At 45.4% G+C, this 20,419-nt stretch overlaps 1 protein-coding gene across 2 annotated transcripts in view; it reads left to right on the forward strand.

Annotated features, from left to right (window-relative positions):
* LOC139059462 (calcitonin gene-related peptide type 1 receptor-like) overlaps positions 1-20,419 on the forward strand; it is a 148,863-nt gene that overhangs the window by 19,323 nt on the left and 109,121 nt on the right. Inside the window, exon 1 of one of the 2 annotated variants that reach the window (XM_070537893.1) lies at positions 13,674-14,161. The exons of the other annotated variant lie outside the window; for it this stretch is intronic. The gene's annotated coding sequence lies outside the window, so the exon portion shown is untranslated. Of the gene's footprint in view, positions 1-13,673; positions 14,162-20,419 lie in introns of those variants that run through there. 2 annotated transcript variants of the gene reach the window in all.

Consider the following 20,419-nt stretch of genomic DNA (forward strand, 5'->3'; position numbering starts at 1 on the left):
TCCCGTCGGAACCCTCGTGAGCAGGTTCGTGGTGTTTTCTGTGTTCCTTCCGCTTGTCCTCGATTTTTTCTCTTTTTTTGCACAGTTTTACCTTTGCTTCAAGTATGAACTGACTAGCGAGAAACGACGTTCTACTACAGCGCATTTCTTCTCCTCTGGGTCCTATTCCGTGTTTCAAACCAAAGCAAGACGCAGCAATTTCATGCGTGAACCTCATCGCATTGGCCGCCTGCCAATCTCGTGTTTTGGCGTATCGCCTGATGTGCAGGATAATTTCTCCACAAGTTCAAGCACTATTTGGCCATCTAGTTCCTTCCTGGGACCATGTCCAGATAATTGCTAATCTGTTGAAATCTGACCACTTCGCTCGAGGTGTTTTGTGTGTTCCTTGCGCTAGACCTCGTTTTTCGCGCATGTTTACCTGTCCTTGAAGAAATAAAATAATATTATGGGGTTTTAAGTGCCAAAATCGTGATCTGATTATGAGGCACGCCGTAGTGGCGGAATCCAGAAATTTGGACCACCTGGGGTTGTATAACATGCACCTAAATTTAAGTACACGGGTGTTTTCGCATTTCTGCACCACCGAAATGCGGCCGCCGTGGCCGGCACCTCGTGCTTAGCAGCCCAACACCATAACTACTATGCAGCAGCGGCGGGTGTTCCTTCAAGTATGAACCAACTAGCCAGCGAGAACGTCCCACTTGATGAATAAGACATTGCGTGAGGCACATTTTATTCTCGCACAGGTTTACTGCCGGTGTTCGAGCGCACCGCTTTTCGGGTGCTGCAAATTAGATTATGTGAAATTCGAAAGCTAGGCAAGTTGGCGATAACTACCTTGCATAATGGCTAAGGAGCTCTAAAAGATGGGTGCGGGGTCCGAAAACAAAGCGCCTGGTCTTTCTTGAGGGCTAGTCTGGTCTTTCTTGAGGGCTAGTCCATATGACGCAAATGGGCGGTGAGCTCCGGTCAGTGTGTTTGCCAAATATTCATTGACTTCCCACTTAGGTGTCATGAAGTAGCGCTCTTTTATAGATATGACTCGCACTTGGCGCTGGCATTCACAAACTATCCGATATTCTTGAGGAGAAAGTCAGAAAGGGCGTCGGGTAATAGATTGGGAACTATTTACTAAGGTAATGGCAAATAGAATCAGGAACACCTTAGACGTCTGTCAAGCAAAGGACCAGGCCGGATTTCGTAAAGGCTACTCAATAATTGACGATCGATATTCACGCTATCAATCAGGTGATAGAAAAATGAGTGGAGTATAACCAACCCTTATATATAGCTTTCATTGATCGCGAGAAAGCGTTTGATTCTGTCGAAATCTCAGCAGTCATGGAGGCATTACGGAATCAGGGTGTAGACGAGCCGTATGTAAAAATACTGAAAGATATCTATAGCGGCTCCACAGCCACCGTAGTTCTCCATAAAAAAAGTAACAAAATCCCAACGAAGAAAGGCGTCAGGCAGGGAGATACGATCTCTCCAATGCTATTCACAGCGTGTTTGCAGGATGTATTCAGAGACCTGGATTGGGAAGAATTCGGGACAAAAGTTAATGGAGAATACCTCAGTAACTTGCGATTCACTGATGATATTACCTTGCTTACTAACTCAGGGGACTAATTTCAATGCGTGCTGACTGACCTGGAAAGACAAACCAGAAGAGTGGGTCTAAGATTAATCTGCAGAAAACTAAAGTAATGTTTAACAGTCTCGGAAGAGAACAGCAATTTACGATAGGTAGCGAGGCACTGGAAGTGGTAAGGGAATACATCTACTTAGGGCAGGTAGTGACGGTGGATCCGGATCATAAGACGGAAATAATCAGAAGAATAAGAATGGCTGGGGTGCGTTTAGCAGGCATTCTCAGATGATGAACAGCAGGTTGCCATTATCTCCCAAGAGAAAAATGTATAATAGCTGTGTCTTACCAGTACTCACCTACGGGGCAGAAACCTGGAGGCTTACAAAAAGGGTTCTACTTAAATTGAGGACGACGCAACGAGCTATGGAAACAAGAATGATAGGTGTAACTTTAAGTAGGAAAAGAGCAGATTGGGTGAGGGAATAAACGCGAGGTAATGACATCTTAGTTGAAATCAAGAGAAAAGAAATGGGCATGGGCAGGACATGTAATGACGAGGGAAGATAACCGATGGTCATTAAGGGTTATGGACTGGATTCCAAGGGTAGGATAGGTAGCAGGGTGTGGCAGAAAGTTAGGTGGGCGGATGAGATTAAAAAGTTTGCAGGGACGACATGGCCACAATTAGTACACGACCGGGGTTGTTGTAGAAGTATGGGAGAGACCTCTGCCCTGCAGTGGGCGTAACCAGACTGATGATGATGATGATGATGAATAGATTTGGAAACTAAGTTTTGTAATGAACATCAAGCGCTGGAAATTTCGCCGCTGTTTCTTTGCACGTATTCCAAGAGATTCACGTAGATTGACAAACGCATTCCATGTACTGCATTTTGAGCCACCCAGCTTGATAGTGATAATAATTCTAAGGTAGTCAAGCTATACGCGTAGAGCGCGCCGATGGACGCACCACTGGTGGCGGCCTTGCGCAGAACACACGGGACAGGAGCCAGCCGCGCGCCGTAGTTTGTCGTGTCGTTGATAGTGCTTCTCTGTCTTATTCACGTTTTCAGAGCAAAATAGGCAACACCCTTCGCACGTGTGGGGTGACCAAAGCCTCAAGTAATGTTGAAGAATTGTTGCAGGGTGGGGGCTCACATACCGGCGAAAACGTGCCGGTGATACGGTTTTAATCATTCCCCGCAAAGCCTCATCAGCGGAAGCAACGGTAGCAATTCATCGTCGCTTCGGCAGTGAATTTCTTGTTCTCATCCTTTCCTTTGTCGCTTCGGTGTTCTTTTCCTCTCGATCGTAGTTATAAGCGTAAGTGACGAAGGTCGTCTGCAGTGCAGCATGCGGTTTAAAGCCATTTCGCTATGTTTTGGAATGCCGTTTGCCGCTTATATTGTTTTCCGCTTCTTTACCGCGTTGGGCTAGCTAAGCATCACGACTGCACGAGCGCATTGTGTTGTATGTGAAAGCTAGAGAAGTTTGCAAGAACTAAAATTGTTAGCGTTATGTGGCCTGGTAAATCCTCGCACCAGCTGTCGCGCACTTCATGTTTTTACATCTATTGTATGCGTGGCTTCGTACATGTTTAACTGTTGCTAGTTGCTCCATGCATAACTCTTGTTGATTCTTTCGAGCTACGAGGTTTTCACCCTCGCAGTGCGGGATGCACCTGGCACTTATGTGGACCATGTTGTCCCAAACACCGGTAACATCGTGTTCATACCAGCTCCCACAGAGGTCAGCGTCTTTCTTACAGCTTTCAAGCAGTCTGGCGCCCGAACAAAGGAGAAATCGCAGCCGCGAACTTCAGCCATCCTTGCTGCAAAGGGCTGTCGTCTGCTACTGCTCCCGCTCTTACTATTAGAAGCACCCACTAGGTGGCTATCAGTGGCGCCTCTATAGGCGGTGCACTAGGCGTGGACGGTGCTGTACGGTGGATGCGGAGGAGGCTACACACTCATGATTATTCCCAGCGCCCGAAAAGTCGTGAAAAAGCCATCCATGCTGCTGTGAAGGGCTACATCAATTCCTGCAATATACAGGTCCCGCAATACTGCCGAGAATTTCTGAAAATTTGCGTAGGTTTTATGATCACCATCGCGGTCTCTCTCTGTGCTGTGTTGTCGGGCATGTGTTGGAGTCTCCATGCTTCAATTCATTATGGCTGTTTGATTAAGCGCTACTATGCTGCTACAACATTATTCTGCTTAAAAGCGATACGTTCTGCGTGAGTTGGTTGTACATGGTTCTTATTAGACTTTTGCGCGCACAGAGACAGGACGTCGAAGAAGGGGCGTGCAACTTGCGCAACATGCGCATGTTGTGCGTCCCTTCTTCTTTCGATGTCCTCTCTTTGTGCTCGCAAAAGACTAATAAGAACATTATTCTGCTTTGGACGACCCTTGAATGTCTCTTAGCACATCTTGTGGACCGGCATGCTGATTTCTTATTTTCTTCAGCGGCTCTAAGTGGTTATATTATTCCCAGTACGTTTGTATGGGTCTCTGTTTTCATTAAGGCAATCGGTACTGTTTTGTTACTTAGCTGATCATGGCCTGCGGCCATTTCCAACTTTTTTCTTCACAAAAGACAAGAAAAAGCTTGTACTACGATACCTATTACTAATTCCATGAATCCGAAATTGAAGGCCGATATGCACACTAGATAAGTACACTAATAGTAATACCTCAAGGTTTCTTACGTTTCGGTGTAGCCTTTGAGAAATAGAGTACTTACATAATCAAAATAAAACCTTATATATAGATGATAGCGTCAGATTATAGTGTCAGGCTTGTTGTGATTAGTCTTCTTGCATTTATTGTGCCTGTTTTTACCGTTTATTACTTTAAGGAAGTTTTTTGCTGTCAGCGCAATGCTCAGCTGCAGTTTAAAGGACTCGTGTTAATGACTGTGTTCCTGCATAAATTTTAATGTAGTGCCTGAAAAGTGGCCTGTTTCAGTTAATCAGTCTCTAAATAAAGTACATTAGCGACCTTCACCAAAAGTGTTTATTGAGTTTCTGATTCGAACAGCCCATCCAGCCGCACTTCCAAGCATTGAAATGAAAGCGTGGAAGTTCCTTACGTAAGACTTGAGGCAGCCGCTTATCTCACTTATTATCCATAAGCCAGTGCCTATTATTGTTACGTCTAAAAGCCGCTAGGTTGGCACCTCTTATAATTTTCCTTATATAGTGTTGAATTTATAGGATGATATCAAATTTCTCTGGCAGCAAATTCGACGCCCCTTCATCCTACCCATTGTGCACGCAATAATGGTGTCGCAAACCAAGTTACAAAACGGCACAGTTCTTCAGAAGTGTTCTTGCGGTCGATATTTTTTTATAGAAATCAGGATATAGGAACGGACAGACTCAGCGGAGCGAGAACGAAGCAAAACAAACTAAGACAGCGCTAAGCTGAAAGGGGAAAAAACGAAGAAAAACACAGAAGAAAGAGTCGTTGCTCAAAATGACATGGATCGCTTTTACAGGAGAAACGCCTGTGTGACGAGAAAACTAAGAAATTTCATGTTGCCATGGCTTAAACGCAGATGTGCGAGAACACAAAATCAGCAATGCAGATCACTAGTCCCACTTCTTTGTAAGCACAATTGCTTCCTAGGAAAACGAAATCTAAGTCCTAAGTCCAAACACCTCGTCATCTCAGATGACGTCTGTTATAAAAGAAAGAAAAACAAGAAACCCAGAAAAGCACAATCAAACCGTCGTGCATTTTGTTTTCTGTCAGTCTAAGTTGATGTCGTTCATCTATGGCGCGGCCTGGCAGATTGTGCGTTCTGCCATATTGGATTCTGCATACTAAAGGAAAACTTCATATCAGTTCTTCGTATCAGGTCCCATGACCTTCAGGACGTGCTTAGCTTTTCTTTTATTTACTTTATTTTACTCTTACCTACTGTCGGTCTTACTTTCGCTTGGTTATACAAAGGTTCTTTTTGGCAGAGTTACCTAAACGACACCCCCGGAAAGGAGCCCCAACAATCAAGGCAGCACCGATGTTTAACGCGAAGCCTTCGATCCAACTGGTTCTTTCTAGATGCAACATTTATCGGACTGGACGATATGGTACGTGCCCAAATGCGTTGGATATATCCAAAGAAGCTAAGATTACAAAAAAATCACAGTATAGCCAAAAGGGCGAAGCAGTGAATGCAATAGCAACATGTTACAATATTACCCAAAGTGTGAAACTCATAGCTGTAGTGGCAGTATGAATTGAAGAAAACGTAAGCTGACTAAGAGAGAGAGAGAGAAAACAAGGGTATAAAAGGCAGGGAGGTCAATCAGAACAGCATCCGGTTTGCTACCCTACACTGTGGGCAGGGGAGAGGGGAATAGAAACAGGAAGAAAGGGAGAGAGTAAGCACTGAGTACGTGTGGGAGGAACGCCATACACAGGGACACTATAAACGGTCTCTTAAGCCGGTGCACTTCTAGTGCTGCACTAGTGCACGAATAGCTTTTCGAGCCAGTAAGAGGTGTCGCCCCGGTCCGAGTATCTTTGACTCGCTGAACGGTCTCGAGTCTAGTCGTCGTAAAGTTGCCCGCAGAGAGAGGCGTTTGACATCGTTGCGAGGGCAGTACACAATAGGTGCTCGATGGTCTCCTCGCACCCACAGGAGTCGCACATCGGGCTCTTGGCCATTCCCATACGGTAGGAGCTGACTAAGCAAACATTAGCTGCACTAGGCGTCCTCTGGTTGAGTGCTGCCATCGGACAAGTCCGTTTATGTTAAAAAAATAAAGCCAACATCTTCCTTAGTGAAGTTACCACCACGATTCCGTATCAGCTATTCAAACTTCTTTCCTGGACCGATCCAGGAAGTAGTGCACAGACGTGCCAATAAAATTGCGTCATTTTCAAGTTTGAGCTTTCTCAGTTTCGGATTTTTAATGTTGAAGTCTGAGCACATTTAAGATAAAGCGGACGTGCTGTTGGTGTTCTGCTTCATGACATTTGTTTGTGGGTTATCATTCTCAAAACTTTAAGGTATAATTTTGTCAAGAATGTTAGAACTGGTATCAGGAACTTTAATGATAGAGTGGCGTGGCAATATAACCCGACTATGCCACATGTCACATATCGTGGCATCAGGCATGTACTTAAGGGCGTGCCCGGGGGCCCCGCCTCCCCCCCCCCAAAAAAAAAGTTAAGTGCCCCCCCCCCCCTATCATCCCACGCCACCATTCCTCACACACATTCCTAAAGCGCTGACAAATCAATCTACTTGGCGGTAAACATTTTGCCGCCTTTTACAGCGAAAGCAGTGTATGACGAACTTCTGTAGTTTTTTTCGGCGCCCGTTAACCGAACAAATCATCATGTGGATCGATCCTGGTAATAGCGAAGAAAGAGTCCAAGATCAATGGCACATGCCCCTTTGGACTCGGGAACGTGCAACGCGCCCTTCAGAGTCTTCGGGACGGGCCCACGTATGGGGAGTTCTTAACGCCTGCTTCGCCTCCGCCGGGGATCGGCCCTGCATTGCACTACCTTCGGGATCGACCCACGCATTGCGAGCGCTTAACGCCTGCTTCACCTCCGCCGCGGGTGGACCTGGTATTGCAATATTTTTGGAATGGCCTACGTATGGGGAGTTCTTAATGCCTGCTTCACCTCTGCCGGGGTCGAACCAAGTCCTCGCGGCATCTTCCAAGGAGAAGTGCCCATGTCGTAGCTTATCCTCAGATGTCCAGTTGTTAAAGGTCGAGATCCTTTCGAAGGTTTGGAGCCAGGTTTCCGGATCCTCCAACGTACCTCTACGGAAGGTAGGGGGCGCACTGGGTTGTTGAAATACGACAGGTGACACTGGGGCTGCCATTGTGGTTGTCTTGGCCACAATCTTTTTGGTCTTCTCAGGTAGAAGTCCGTGCTCCGGGGGTAGCTGCTGTAGACAACGGCTTGCTCGATTGTCCGGGACTACGTTGGTGCTCTCTTTGCAGTTCGGGCTTGGATCACGGCTTGTCGGGGGCGTCCGGTATATGGACGAAAAGCACCTCCACCAGATGCCATGTGGTAGTGACGTTAACGAACACAGTAGCAATACTGTGAAAGACAAAACTAGCTTTTATTGGGCGAACCTGTGCCCACAAAGACAGGCTACGCTTAAAGCACAACAATAGCGGCGAACACAGTCGGCGATCATCGAAAATCTGATTAGCGCGTCAAGCGCGTCGGCTTTTATAGATCAGTCGTCGAATGTTCCAGAGTAACCGCTGGGACCCGCGTGTCTTCCACAAAGTTCTACACTATTCGCGTCGCGCATACATGCAATCAGATTACACAAGTTGCGGAGGAAGACAGCGGATAGAAGCATCGATAACATTCCAGAAACTTCTTTTACATTCAGGCGCGTCCTGCGCTGAGCGATAACATTTGTTAGGTGGTGAGAAGTGGTCGCCCGACAAAGATAAAGAAGTACACGTGTCAATATACCCGTTACTAGCTCAAAGATCGCTTCAGTTCACGCCAGCGCCAACGCAGTCAGCGCCCGTCTCGTGTCCCCATTCGCGTGCAATAAATTAAATACTGCTCTGTACTTCAGAGCTGAACGCTGTTAGCAATTCAGGATACGCACGCGGTTCGCTTATGCATCGACAACTTTATAGCCTTTTGCGGTCATTTATTAAGCACAATTTACGTGTTGTGATGCGTTTCCACAGCTAGAGGAAGTGGTCGAAGCGCTGTCAATTTGTCTGTGGAATCAAAGTCAAAATCGTAATCGACGAATTTAGAAGAGTTGTTGGAAAGTTATACTCGTAACTTTATCACTGCCATCCTCTGGCTCAACTTCTGATGTCCGAGCTGTTCCTCGGTTCAATCCGTGGTGCCATTGGTTTGTAATGGTTACACGGCCATTATACCAAAGAAGAAAGCACACAAAAATATTGACGCCGTAAGTATACAGGGTGTCCCAGCTAACTTGCACCAAGATTTTAAAAATACCCAAGAGCTCTAGAGAACTCGTACCGACTGCACAGTAGCCGCAGTCGTATATGCTTACGGCCAGTATTTTTTTCATCATGAAGTATTACTTAAATAATTAAATTAGTTAGTGAACTTTTTAATGATTACTAGACGCGCTTTGCTGCCCTACATTGAGAGCATGAAAAAAAAAGAATAGTGAACTATGCGTGCATGACTACACGCAAATCTTCGGTTTGTGAAATGTACCATACTTCGCATCGATGCCGCCAGGCGTGCAGAACCCCGCTTTTTATCTCCCAACCTTTCCCATCTGGTTCATTATTTCGGCAGACGTGTCTCTATACTTTCGGTTAAGATCTCTTCAGCTGCGGGAGAGTAACCGACAAAACAACATTTCTTTCCATTTTCGCGCCCGTGAAGATATAATCAGCCGTTAAAACAAACTCGAAGCTATGGTTTTCTGGCCTGATAAAGCATTCATATGTAGAAAAGGGCAGCCGCACTGGTGCTAGTACAGGAACGCATCGTGTGGCGCAAGATGCACGCTGCGCCTGATTTCAAGCGCCTTTTTCTTTTTTACGCGGCAGACACGCTCCGTTGCAACATTATACTTTGTTTTGATCTCAGTCCGCTTATCAGCTTTCCACTGTTCCAGTTCTTCTTCGTGAAGGAAAAACTGTAAAAACGAGAAAGCATTTTGGAGGTAGGATTGCCTCTTCTCCGTTGGAATTTTGACTCTCGACGTTTATGGCAGCGCGTCGAAAGCGAGAAATCACACGGCTGGTTGGCTCACTCAAGCGCGAAGGAAACGCAAAAGAAAACAGAAATACAGAGTACGCGTACATCGTGCACGATTTCTTGCTCGCCTTTCACCTGAACTGCCCCGAGCGGTGATCGTTTGGAAAAGGCCGAAGGCGAGTTTCTCGTTCCTTGCCTGCGCTGCCGTCTTCTGCAAACATTGTAATTCATAAGTGAAAGAAAGAAATTTTGACGAAAAACATGAAAAAAAAGAACAGTGCGCGCTGAGTGTATGATGCTCTTTCGTGCCCAGCGTGTTTGCGAAGTCTCCAGCGCATCCACTTACCGACGTTCTCGCAGGATGCGATGCCGGTTTTCCGAAGAATGCCTGTGCCTAGCAGGCGTCTGTTACACGTCCTGTATGCTGCGGCGCTTTGTGTTTGATGCGCATTGATTGGGTTATGCATTGTTTATGTGGGAGCAAGATTTTCACGGCAGCGAGTGTGTGGTTTCTACTAGCATAATCTCATTTCTCAGGTGAGATTTGGTTTTTGCCCCCTGCAGTAACCTACATTCATTCTTTTCTGATTGTACTCGTTTCTTTGTCTGTATGCCTTTGCATTATGCGAATGCACGGTTTTATTTATAACAATGCAGACTCCTTGAGTTCGGCTTAAACTTGCGGACCCGTACGTAAACACCCTCCCAATATTAGCACGGTCTTAAAACTCTGTGTCGCTAAGAGGACACTATAGGCCTGCTGTAAAGCAAGTTTCGATTATCAAGCCTTCATTCTTCTTTTCATGCCTGCAGCAAGTTTTATTCTTGCTGCGAGTCACGCCTAAATAGAAGAAAACATTTTCTTATGAAAAATAAAGAAAAAAAACAAAAACCTGCGTTTCAAATTAATTTTTTTCCATGGCGTGAGAACTGCATCGCAGCGAATTCTCTTAAATTTTTTTATGGTTGTATTGCCAGGTTGTGTTTGCTGTTCAACTAGTTTTTTTAGCAGCAAGATTGAGGAAACGTTCGTACGTTATCTTCACGTTCGGTTCTTCATTGAAGCGCAAACCAGTATAGTAAAATTCAATAAAGAACGTACTATTTTGTTAGGCGGCAACTAACGCTCGTTAATGGGGCCTTTACGTGTGGCGTAACATTAAACAGCCTTTACGAGCGGCATAACAGCGACACAATACGAGAATTTGAAATTCAATAGCATGCGCTTTCACAAGTGTATCTGGCCGAAGAAACGCATTTAATAAATCTGCATTACCTCGGGAAATAGCTGCTTGGAACGAGCTTCCAAGCGAAACTGTTGAAATTAATAACCTGGAATCTTTTAGGGAAAAGAAATACAATATTTGGCAGCCTAGCCATGCGCACATGTTGTTTCATTTGTCTCATGTGATTTAGCTGTCGTCATCCTTGTTTTTTGTATGCTATATATATTTATGTGTCCACATACGTTTGCAGTTCTTTGTTAAGGGTTTCGCTTAGCCATGCGCGTTTCTGATCGCCCGGAGTGTTGCTATCCCTGGTTTGCTCAATCTTAATCGGCGTCTTCTTTTCTTGCCATTTTCTGGCTCAAGTAGCCTCTGCATAGTATGAAAATCAGACCTAATAGCTTTTCATAAAGGTTAGCTGTATAGATTACCTAAATATTTGTTATATCTACCCTTCAAACCAAGAGTGATTATGTCATATACAGCTAGCTAGATTTCTCCTAACTTCGCGATTACAACCGGAAATTTTATAGAGTTGACAGTACAGTGGCAGCCCATTAACCTTAAATGTGGCTTACATCAAAGGACGCTATCCACCAGCAACATGGGAAATAATTTTGCTAGTGGTGATTCCCTAATTCTGAACAAAACTAAGGAGGTTTTATTGTACTGTGGAAAGCTGGTGACATATTATACCCTTATATGCATCGAAGCTATAAAATATTATCTTCTAAATCAAGAGAAGAGAAACGAAATACAATAAACTGCGACATAACTACCAACAGAAGCATCAGAAGTGTCAAAGTTACATTCTAAGCCGTATCATGTAACTGCACATTTGAGCTAAAACGAAAAAGAAAACGAAACAAAGAGAAAGAAAGGAACACTTGGGAGATTTTTTCTCGCAAAGATGATGATGGTGTAAGAATATGTCGTCAGAGGTGCATAAGGGGCGCTGTTGTAAATCTGTTTAGACTGCCACTTTAAAACGCGCTTACTCCAATATCTTATGCCATCCGTGTAGTCCCTGCAACTTGATCAGCCACATTTTAGATTAATGTTAGATAGACACCAGGAGGTTCTTGTGCGTCACTCACGTGGCGTAGAACGACGCCTAGTTCTTTTCCGCCGCCACAGCGTGAACCGCAAAAGCGAGAACACTGCGCCCAGTGTAAGAGTGATACAACAGCTACGATCAGAGCAATCCAGAGTTTCCTACGAAAATTAGCACAGGTGAAAATCACAAAACAAGAGATGGGTTCACAGCAAGGTGCAGGCTTCAAGTGAATAACGGTGGTAGAACAAGGAATGCCGCTGGGGAAGCCGATGTTTCGACATAGGGACTTGTCCTGACGGGGACAAGTGCCACTGTCGTAAGGTTGATTTCATCGACATTCCTTGCCCTGCCGCTGTTATTCTCTTCTGAAGGGAACTTCCATCTAAGGGTGACATATTTTGTTGTTCATTTTTTTTTTGTACCCACGATCAGCGAGTGGAATAGCCTTCTCAGAAAGGTTGTTTTGTATTCATGACATGATGATTTTTATTATGGGCTCAATATTTCCTTTGTTCGTATTTCATTGTTATATATCAGCTCGTGAATGCCTACACAGGAGATGCGGGTAGTTGAATGAATGTATAAATAAATAAAGCATAATAGATAAACAAATAATTACAAAAGCAAATGAATAAATAAATAAATAAATAAATAAATAAATAAATAAATCCGGCTCTATGGCGTTTACGGGAGCTGCGAGCATGGCGGTTCCACGAGCAACAGGACGCTGGGTAGTTCAGTCAACTAGCATAGTTTACGGACCACGGTATATCAGAAAACAATAATTTCTGAGCAGCCTGTAACAGTAGTGAGTAAAACCGAACATTACGATGTTGCTCACATGTAGTAGTAGAGGCTGTAAACGCGAATACTAGACTGCGTTGTTAGGGCTCGCAGACATTCAGCTTTTTTGTCAGCTCTCACGTTCCGTGAGATTTGTGGTTGAGTGGTTGATTTGTGGTTGTACATTGATATCCTGAAATTTGTCCTCTTGACTTCAAACTAATTTGGGACTTCAAAATTTGTGATTTTCAACAGATTATTACGTACAGCAGCGCGCATTGTGTTGTTGCGCAGCAACTGGCAGTGAGTAGGAATGTTAGCGAAAAGCAAAACAGTGGCCTACCAAGGCGAAAAAAGTTCTTTAAGAACTTTACGTTTCCGCACTCACACGGGAACCTTTTATACAATAAACGGCTAATTGTGAACGATGCTCTCTTGTCAGCTGTGATAGGTCAGTGTTTTTTCACCTTGGTCAACGTCCGTTTTGCTTTTTGCCATGATTCTTCCCAACTAGAGGAGATTTCGTCAAGCTCTTCCCTTCAATACGCGCTTTCGCCACCCAACATTGGCACTGAATACAACCAGTACACCCAGCCACATATGTTTTTTTATTTAACACGATGGGGGGAGGGGGGTGGAAAGAGGGCGCCGTCAATCAATCGTAGACGTAGAGAAGCGGCTGATGACGTAGGGGGGGCCGGACAGGCGGCATAATAACAGAAATTACGGAAAGAGGTATGCCTCGCGCCCGGCTCCAGCTCTGCTCTCCCCCCCCCCCTTCCCCCGGCTTCACCACTGAGTACAACAATTGGCTTTTAATACGCGTCTTTGTCGAGTGTAATTTTCCTCAGGCTCTTACAAGAAGGTGAGATGTAGGAATTTTAGGCCGATAAAGGCAGACAAAGAGTAATGGAGTACAAGAGCGTCTGAAACCACAAGCACGAATATCAGACAAATCCTTGCACTACCTGGCATTCACGTGGTATCTGAACGATCAAAGCGCCAGCGTTCCCTCTAATGATTTCAATTGGAAACTCTACGGCGAAATCGGCGTCCGCCTGCGCATTCCACCGCGCTATGACCGGCGAGCCCCCGCCCCCTTTGACGCGGTCGTCAACGGCACCTTCCTCTGCGTTGCCAGCGCGGCGTGTCTTCTGCGCCACCGGTGGCCCGTTACTCTCGCGTCGAGGATTTCTAGCGACCGCGTCGCTGGCGTAGCGATAGAGTCGGGGAGAGGGGGCACCCCTTTCCCCCTGATCGAACTCTCGCAGTTCGCCGGCGGCCGCGCGGAACGGTTAGTCCGCGCCGGTCCGGTCTACGCTGAGGTCACTCAGCGCTGTGGGCTCGCTCCACCAGACTCTTCCAACAGGCCACGCGGTCCCACGCAACTGCCAAGTTGTGGTCGGCTTCGCTTGCGCATTTATGATAATGCCCAATTTCACGTAGAAACTTCAGCGGGCTTCTTTCTGTTGTGTTCCTCAAACGGTACAATGTTTTTGTGACGTGTTCCAAGAAACCGATGTCCTAATTTCCGTGTCGTTGCGTATCGCTACTGCGTAGGAAGACTGCTCTGTTGAGCGAAACGGCCAGTGACCTATGACTGGGACATGAAATTGTCGAGTTTTCCGCATTCTGAAAGACCAGTTGTTTCATCGAGGCAATGACTGTATATATTTCTGCTGACTAATCGTGACTGTGTTGAATGCGCTCGCTGCACGTTATCAATGAACGGCACTAATCGACCTGGTGGCCTCATCGAGGCTGCCTGACTGCCACGCCTCCGGATTACTCCTGTGCTGTAAGTGTTGTTTTTCTTTATGCATCGAAATATTTTTTCTTCTGAATTCACGCAAATTAACGCTATTCATTTTCACACGGAGGTCAGGAGCGCTGCCAGTAAAGTCTTCGTTATTGGTAGTTTTACTGTGCACGACAGTGCACAAGCACTGTCGTGCTTTGTGCACCCTGTATATGCGGCTGCCTGTCACCTTTGCCTTCTTTTCTTTCTACTTATTACCGCGCGCCATACGTTTGTGTGATAGGCTGTTAATTCTCTACCGAGGCCGTACTTTCGCTTGGAAATATTGTGAAGACAATCTTGGTGTGATTCATGAACACCAAGTTGTCGCTACGAGGATGACAGCAGAATCTGAGAGCATCACGATATATATTTGTATCTGTAGTGCGCACCATATATATATATATATATATATATATATATATATATATATATATATGGGATGCAGTCATATATATACGGGGATGCAGTCACATAAACCCTAGGAGGCTGCGGCCCCATTCTGTGGAAGCAATATTCAGCTTTATCATGGTGCTTCAGATGTAGTTAAAAGTGCCAATATTATCGCGTAGTCGCTATTCATGCCACCTGCGAGGGCGATATATTTGAAGAAGCGAAAGGCGAGGAGGTTAACCAATTTAGAGTTACTGGTTTGCTACGCTGCAGGGGGAGGGGGGGGGGGGCATAGAGACACAGGTGGGAAAGAGGATAATTGCGCCGTAAGAAAGTCACCTGAGCCCTCCTCGTTGTGATATGTTTTCTCTACCTAGATGCCTGCATCTGAAGAAAAGTCGGTGTTCTTTGCAATGATATAAAAGCAAGTGCGATTCCTCTTTCGTAGTTCAGTAATTGCTTCGATTATTTATTTCACGTAACTTTTTGGCGCTTATCAATGTCACCCCTGTACACGGTGTGTTATGAAAGAGAAGCCCTCATTTTTTTAACCGTTTAATAGTCACCTCTAGCAGATTTAGTGGGGGCGTCGATAATAAAATTTGAGTACGATAAGAGTATTCACTTTCCTTCGCAATAAGTATCAGACCTGAGGAAAAAGCACTAGGTTAATCACCATCATATTAAAAAACGAGGAACACAAGGTACAACCTCTCCAAAATTAGCAGCGAAAGTTTGCGTTGTTTGAGGGCAGCGCGCTGTACTAAAAAATAATTAAGCATATAGAACATTTCGGTTACCTTAACTATATAAATGCGAGGCATGATTATTGTTTACCGAATGTTACACTTGAAGTAGCAAGCAAGGCGGCGTGCAACATGAAAGCTTAAATGCTAAAAAAGATTCCAAGCCAGTAACTGGATATGTCGGGTAGTTTTGTTAGCTGAGGATGTGTTAAGATGGGAGAAATTAGCCAGCGCATCGTTTCCGAATAGCAGGTAATCACAGAGTAATGTTAATAGCAGCGAAAAAGATTATTTCAATTTATTTCAGCAAACACTGACTGGCTATACGTGTTTAAGAACAATGGGAGCGTCAAAAACAAAAAGAAAAGTACAAGCGTGGACGGGTCGCATGTTGCTTGCCTTCGTGGTTGTAACGTTGAGATATCTGGGGGGACATATTGTTTAAAATAATTTACGTTCACAAAGATGTCGGCGCCAGTTACTCCTCTTCTTTTACGTGCGATTAGAACTTAGCAAGGAAAGAATAAATATTATTATTACAGCATACAGTTACGCTACTACTATTGTGTACGCTGTCACAGTTACTGCTGTACACTGTTAACTAATGTTTTGCATGGTGTAGCTTGTGCTCGCCGCTGTATATTTTTCTCCACGCACACACGCACAGACATACACACATTACAAAACAAGCAGGCATGCGAAAACGGAACGCAATACAACAAGCTGTATAATACGTAGCGGAAAGACGATTAGTCATAACGATCTGACGATTCAAATTATTAGTGGTATGTGGATATTTAGAGCGCACTTTGTCTACGCTATCGGCCACGTGTTTCAATTTTCTTTTTCTGAGCGTTCATAGTACACGTGCAGGGATTTTTCTCGGCTGCGTCAGTTAAGCTGCTAACATTTCACACGGCACCAGGCCTATTACCGCTCTAAGCCCTTCTGCGCGCAAACATACGCACCTCAAGATAACGGTCTGTACAAAACTGGTGCTTTCGCAAATATAGCTTGGCGGCTTGACTGAATCCCCCCCCCCCCCCCACTCCTTAAAAAAAAGATTGTAGAAAGACCAGAACAGCTCACTCTCAGGCTTTGCTTAACTCGTCGTTCTTCTTTCCATGTTCTCGCAATAATCCCACGCGGCAGCTTTCGTTACCCTTGAGCGGAGTGTTGCGTGGCCGATAGGATTAAACGCCGGGACCTGCTTCGTAAAGAGCCAATATACCACATTCCTCATGTGTCAGCAGCTCCTGTGTATAGTTAGCGTAACGTTTAACGTTTCTTTCTTATTGCTCTAAAGATAGATATTGCGCTAAAAATGGTTCCTGTCTCCCGAAACGTTGCGCAATGCATCTTTCCATCATTTCGTCTAAAATTAGCCTAATGTTCATGGTACCCACAAGATTTATGCGAAGCCCCATGTCTGCTGTGGCCGACAGTGGTTTCGTTCATTCTTCTTTTCGTTGATATCTCATGGCTCGTTTGACATTTTACACGGTGACGAACTAAAGTGGGCCAGTAGATCACTTAACTAAGGCGCCTGTGAGCCTCACTAGAAGTTGGAATGAGCTACAGGTTTTATTACGCTTCTGTCCTCTTCTTGATAGGTTGCTGTTGAGATAATAATGCGCAGAGTACTTAGGATATTACGTCTACATTGTACAGTGAAACAATCATACAAAATAAGTGATATTGTAAAAAACATAAATAAATTCATCAATAAAGCACAAAGAAGTTGAAAGAGAAAGGAAATGAACGAAGCATAGGCAGGGATATTAACTGGACTTTGTCCAGCTTGCTACCCTATAGACGTGGGGAAGGAGAGTGAAAGAGAGAGAGAGAAGACAAGAGTTTAGAATAATCATTAAGTAAGGACAATGATGCCCCTTACTCAAAGTTCACTCAACCTCTATCGTCTACACACGTTGCCTCCTGAATGCTCTACACCGCAGTCCCCTAGTGCAAGAGTCGTCCTGAATAATTAATTATGGGGTTTTACGTGCCAAAACCACTTTCTGATTATGAGGCACGCCGTAGTGGAGGACTTCGGAAATTTCGACCACCTGGGGTTCTTTAACGTGCACCTAAATCTAAGTACACGGGTGTTTTCGCATTTCGCCCCTATCGAAATGCGGCCGCTGTGTCCGGGATTTGATCCCGCGACCTGTTGCTCAGCGGCCCAACACCATTGCCTCTGTGCAACCACGGCGGGTGAAAAGAGTCGTCCTAATATATACTAACATAGATGGTGGATCCAGACAGAGAGCTCATTTCAAGCTCAGTTCACAGCGAATGACATGAGTGCGTCGCTTCGTACACAGTTGTACTGCGCCACTCGTCTCAAACGTTTGTCTAGCACTGCGTATAGACCTATCAATCGGGGCGAAGATTAAATGGCGCGCTTCAAGCCTTTGCTCCGCCTTGGCTTGTGTCAGCCGGTGCGGCGCTGTTTGAACGTAGCCTTTCGGTGCAGCGATAGCTACAGAATGAGGATATTTCTCTTGGCTGCTCAAACATGCACGCGCATCATCAACCGCGGTGTGCGTGTGCGTGTTGTGAACTACATTGGCTCTATCGGTTTTTATTCAGCGAAGACCAGTGGCGTTTCTGAATTGCCAGCGTGAATTGAAACCTTCTCACTGTCTGATCGTTTGGCGTAAGAACTAAAACATAAGAGTGCTCGTGTACGGCCAAGCTCATTATTATTATTATTATTATTATTATTATTATTATTATTATTATTATTATTATTATTATTAGACATGGAAACGTACAAGCACACAAAAGAAAAAGGGGGGAAGCAAGCTCACAACTGCCACCGAGAGGGGCACAACGCCTGCCTACTCTTGCGAGAGGAGGGAATGAAAAGAGGAGAAAATAGGAAACAAAGGCCCCAAAAGATCGAGCCACCGGTCCTTACAAAATATTTGGGTCAGCCATTGGCATTGTTCCCAAGAATTTCAAGTGGAGTGGACCTGAAAACACTACGCTATGTCTACGTTATCCTTCTATGTTACGCTAATGGCGTTGCTCAACACAACGCTCGCTGCGGTTAGTAATCCAGCATGATAGATATAAGTTCTGTGCTTCGGCATTGTATTTTTGCACTGTAAAGCACTACTGTCCAACAAAGATGGCCCAAAACGAATCTGACAGCTATTTGTGAGGACAAATGTTCCGTAAAACGTGTGAGTGCGTCGTAGATGACGGGAGGAACAAGACGGAAAGGGAAATCGGTATTCGTTCTCTTTCCCCAAAAAAAAGAAAAAAAAAAGAAAAGCCACAGTGGCCAACACCGCAGTAAGACCTCGCATGGTCATGCCGTAGGCTCGTTATTTTTGTTTGTTTTGAGCACATATATACATTTAACGGGAAAGGGAAAACGAGGAGCAGGCTGTAACTACCACTGGAAGGAAGGAAGGAAAAAGTGGAGAAGGAAAGGCAGGGGGGTTAACAAGTTTAGCTTAACCGGTTTGCTACCCTACACATGGGAGCGGGATGGGGGGACGAAAGAGGGGGGGGCACAACGCCTGCCGACTCTTCAGAAGGGAGGGGACAGCAACACAGAAATGGAAGACAGGCAGGAGGGGAGGAAATAGGAAAGAAAGAGCAATAGGACTAATCTAAAAGAGTAAATTAGCATGCACAGTACAGAACACACAGTAGGTTTCAGCCATGAGCTACGAAGCACAAGCACATCTATGTAGCCCAGCCGTTACCAGTGCTTCACTTCGCACGCTCGCGCAACCCGCAGCCGGTCGCTCGACCACTTGAAAAGTGTGAGTCACACTGCACGGTATGCTGTAATTAGTAACCGAAACATTTTTATTCGTGGGCGGAAACCTCGTCTGACAAACGGGGTTTTCGCGCAATCTATCTGCAGATAACAATTTGAACTCGTCAAATTAAACCGCACAGCTCATTCCGAAGGAGAACGGTACCCACGCTGCCAAGATCGTCTTATGTTTCGTAACTACTCACCACTGCTAAACCAAAGGTTAGAATTATAGGAAGAATGTGGCAGTAAGGTAGCATTCGTGAAGCGAATTTTCAGAACCACATAACTGATCTCCAAGGCCGATTATATGCTCGAACACGCGCGCACACGTCGCGCTGGGTGGGCTCCGTCCACCTCAGCGTCGCCGAAACTCCGGCCGTGACCCAACGCCGAGTAGCAGGTCAGAACATTGGTTCAGGCCGACATCACAGCTTTTCTCTCGTAATGAATAGCTCTCTCTCCGGTCATGCCGACTGAATCAGTTGAGTGCGTCTTACAGAACCGTTTTTCGCGTAGAAGACGCCACGTCATAATGAACAGACTGCGGGAGCGCGAAAACGACCACCAGAAACGCCACCGAGCGTGTATCTGGCATAGAACACGGAGCGTTCGCCCCGGCCAGCGTGCCGATTACCCACGCATCATGGCGCCGCCGCCTACGCAATACGACGGCGGCCATGAAAAAGACAAAAGGCCTATATACTAAAGAGTGTTTTATGAGTATTTAAGGATACGTTCGCCTTTTGCTTAACATTACGGAGTTTGTGGTCAATATGTGAGGAGAGGCGAATCAAAGGACGACCTTTGCTTATGAAAGTCGACAGGTTTAGGTTTTTAAGCAAGACATTGCAAACCCACAGCCTTCGCGGTAGCCGAGTGGCTATGCCATGCGGTGCTGACCTCGAGGTCCGGGTTGAGTCCAGGCCGCGGCGCCCGCATTTCGATGAGGATGGTCAAAATTATTCTCAGAACCACATATGATGTAAATGATCCAAAGTCTCCAACTACAGCGTGCCTCTGAATCTAATCGTGGTACTGACACCTAGAACCGGAGAATGAAAATAATTCGAACTTGCAACATCAATTTTAGCCTTCGTGATCTTTGACTCTTATTTGAGTGTATGGAATGCACACGAAGGTGATTAGAAGATTCTGAATTATAACCACTTGCAAGGTTGTGAAAAACTGCTGTTACCAATAACATATATGTCGCGACATACCTGCAACGCATTGCCGGCCGAACTTCTCGACACAAAATGACGCTCGCTGCCCGCGGTAATCAAGGCAAGCATCTTCATTGCGCAACGGCGTTTGGTCACTCTCTAAATGCCAGCA

Source organism: Dermacentor albipictus, chromosome 1 (assembly GCF_038994185.2).
Source record: "Dermacentor albipictus isolate Rhodes 1998 colony chromosome 1, USDA_Dalb.pri_finalv2, whole genome shotgun sequence".
Taxonomy (NCBI): Eukaryota; Metazoa; Arthropoda; class Arachnida; order Ixodida; family Ixodidae; genus Dermacentor; species Dermacentor albipictus.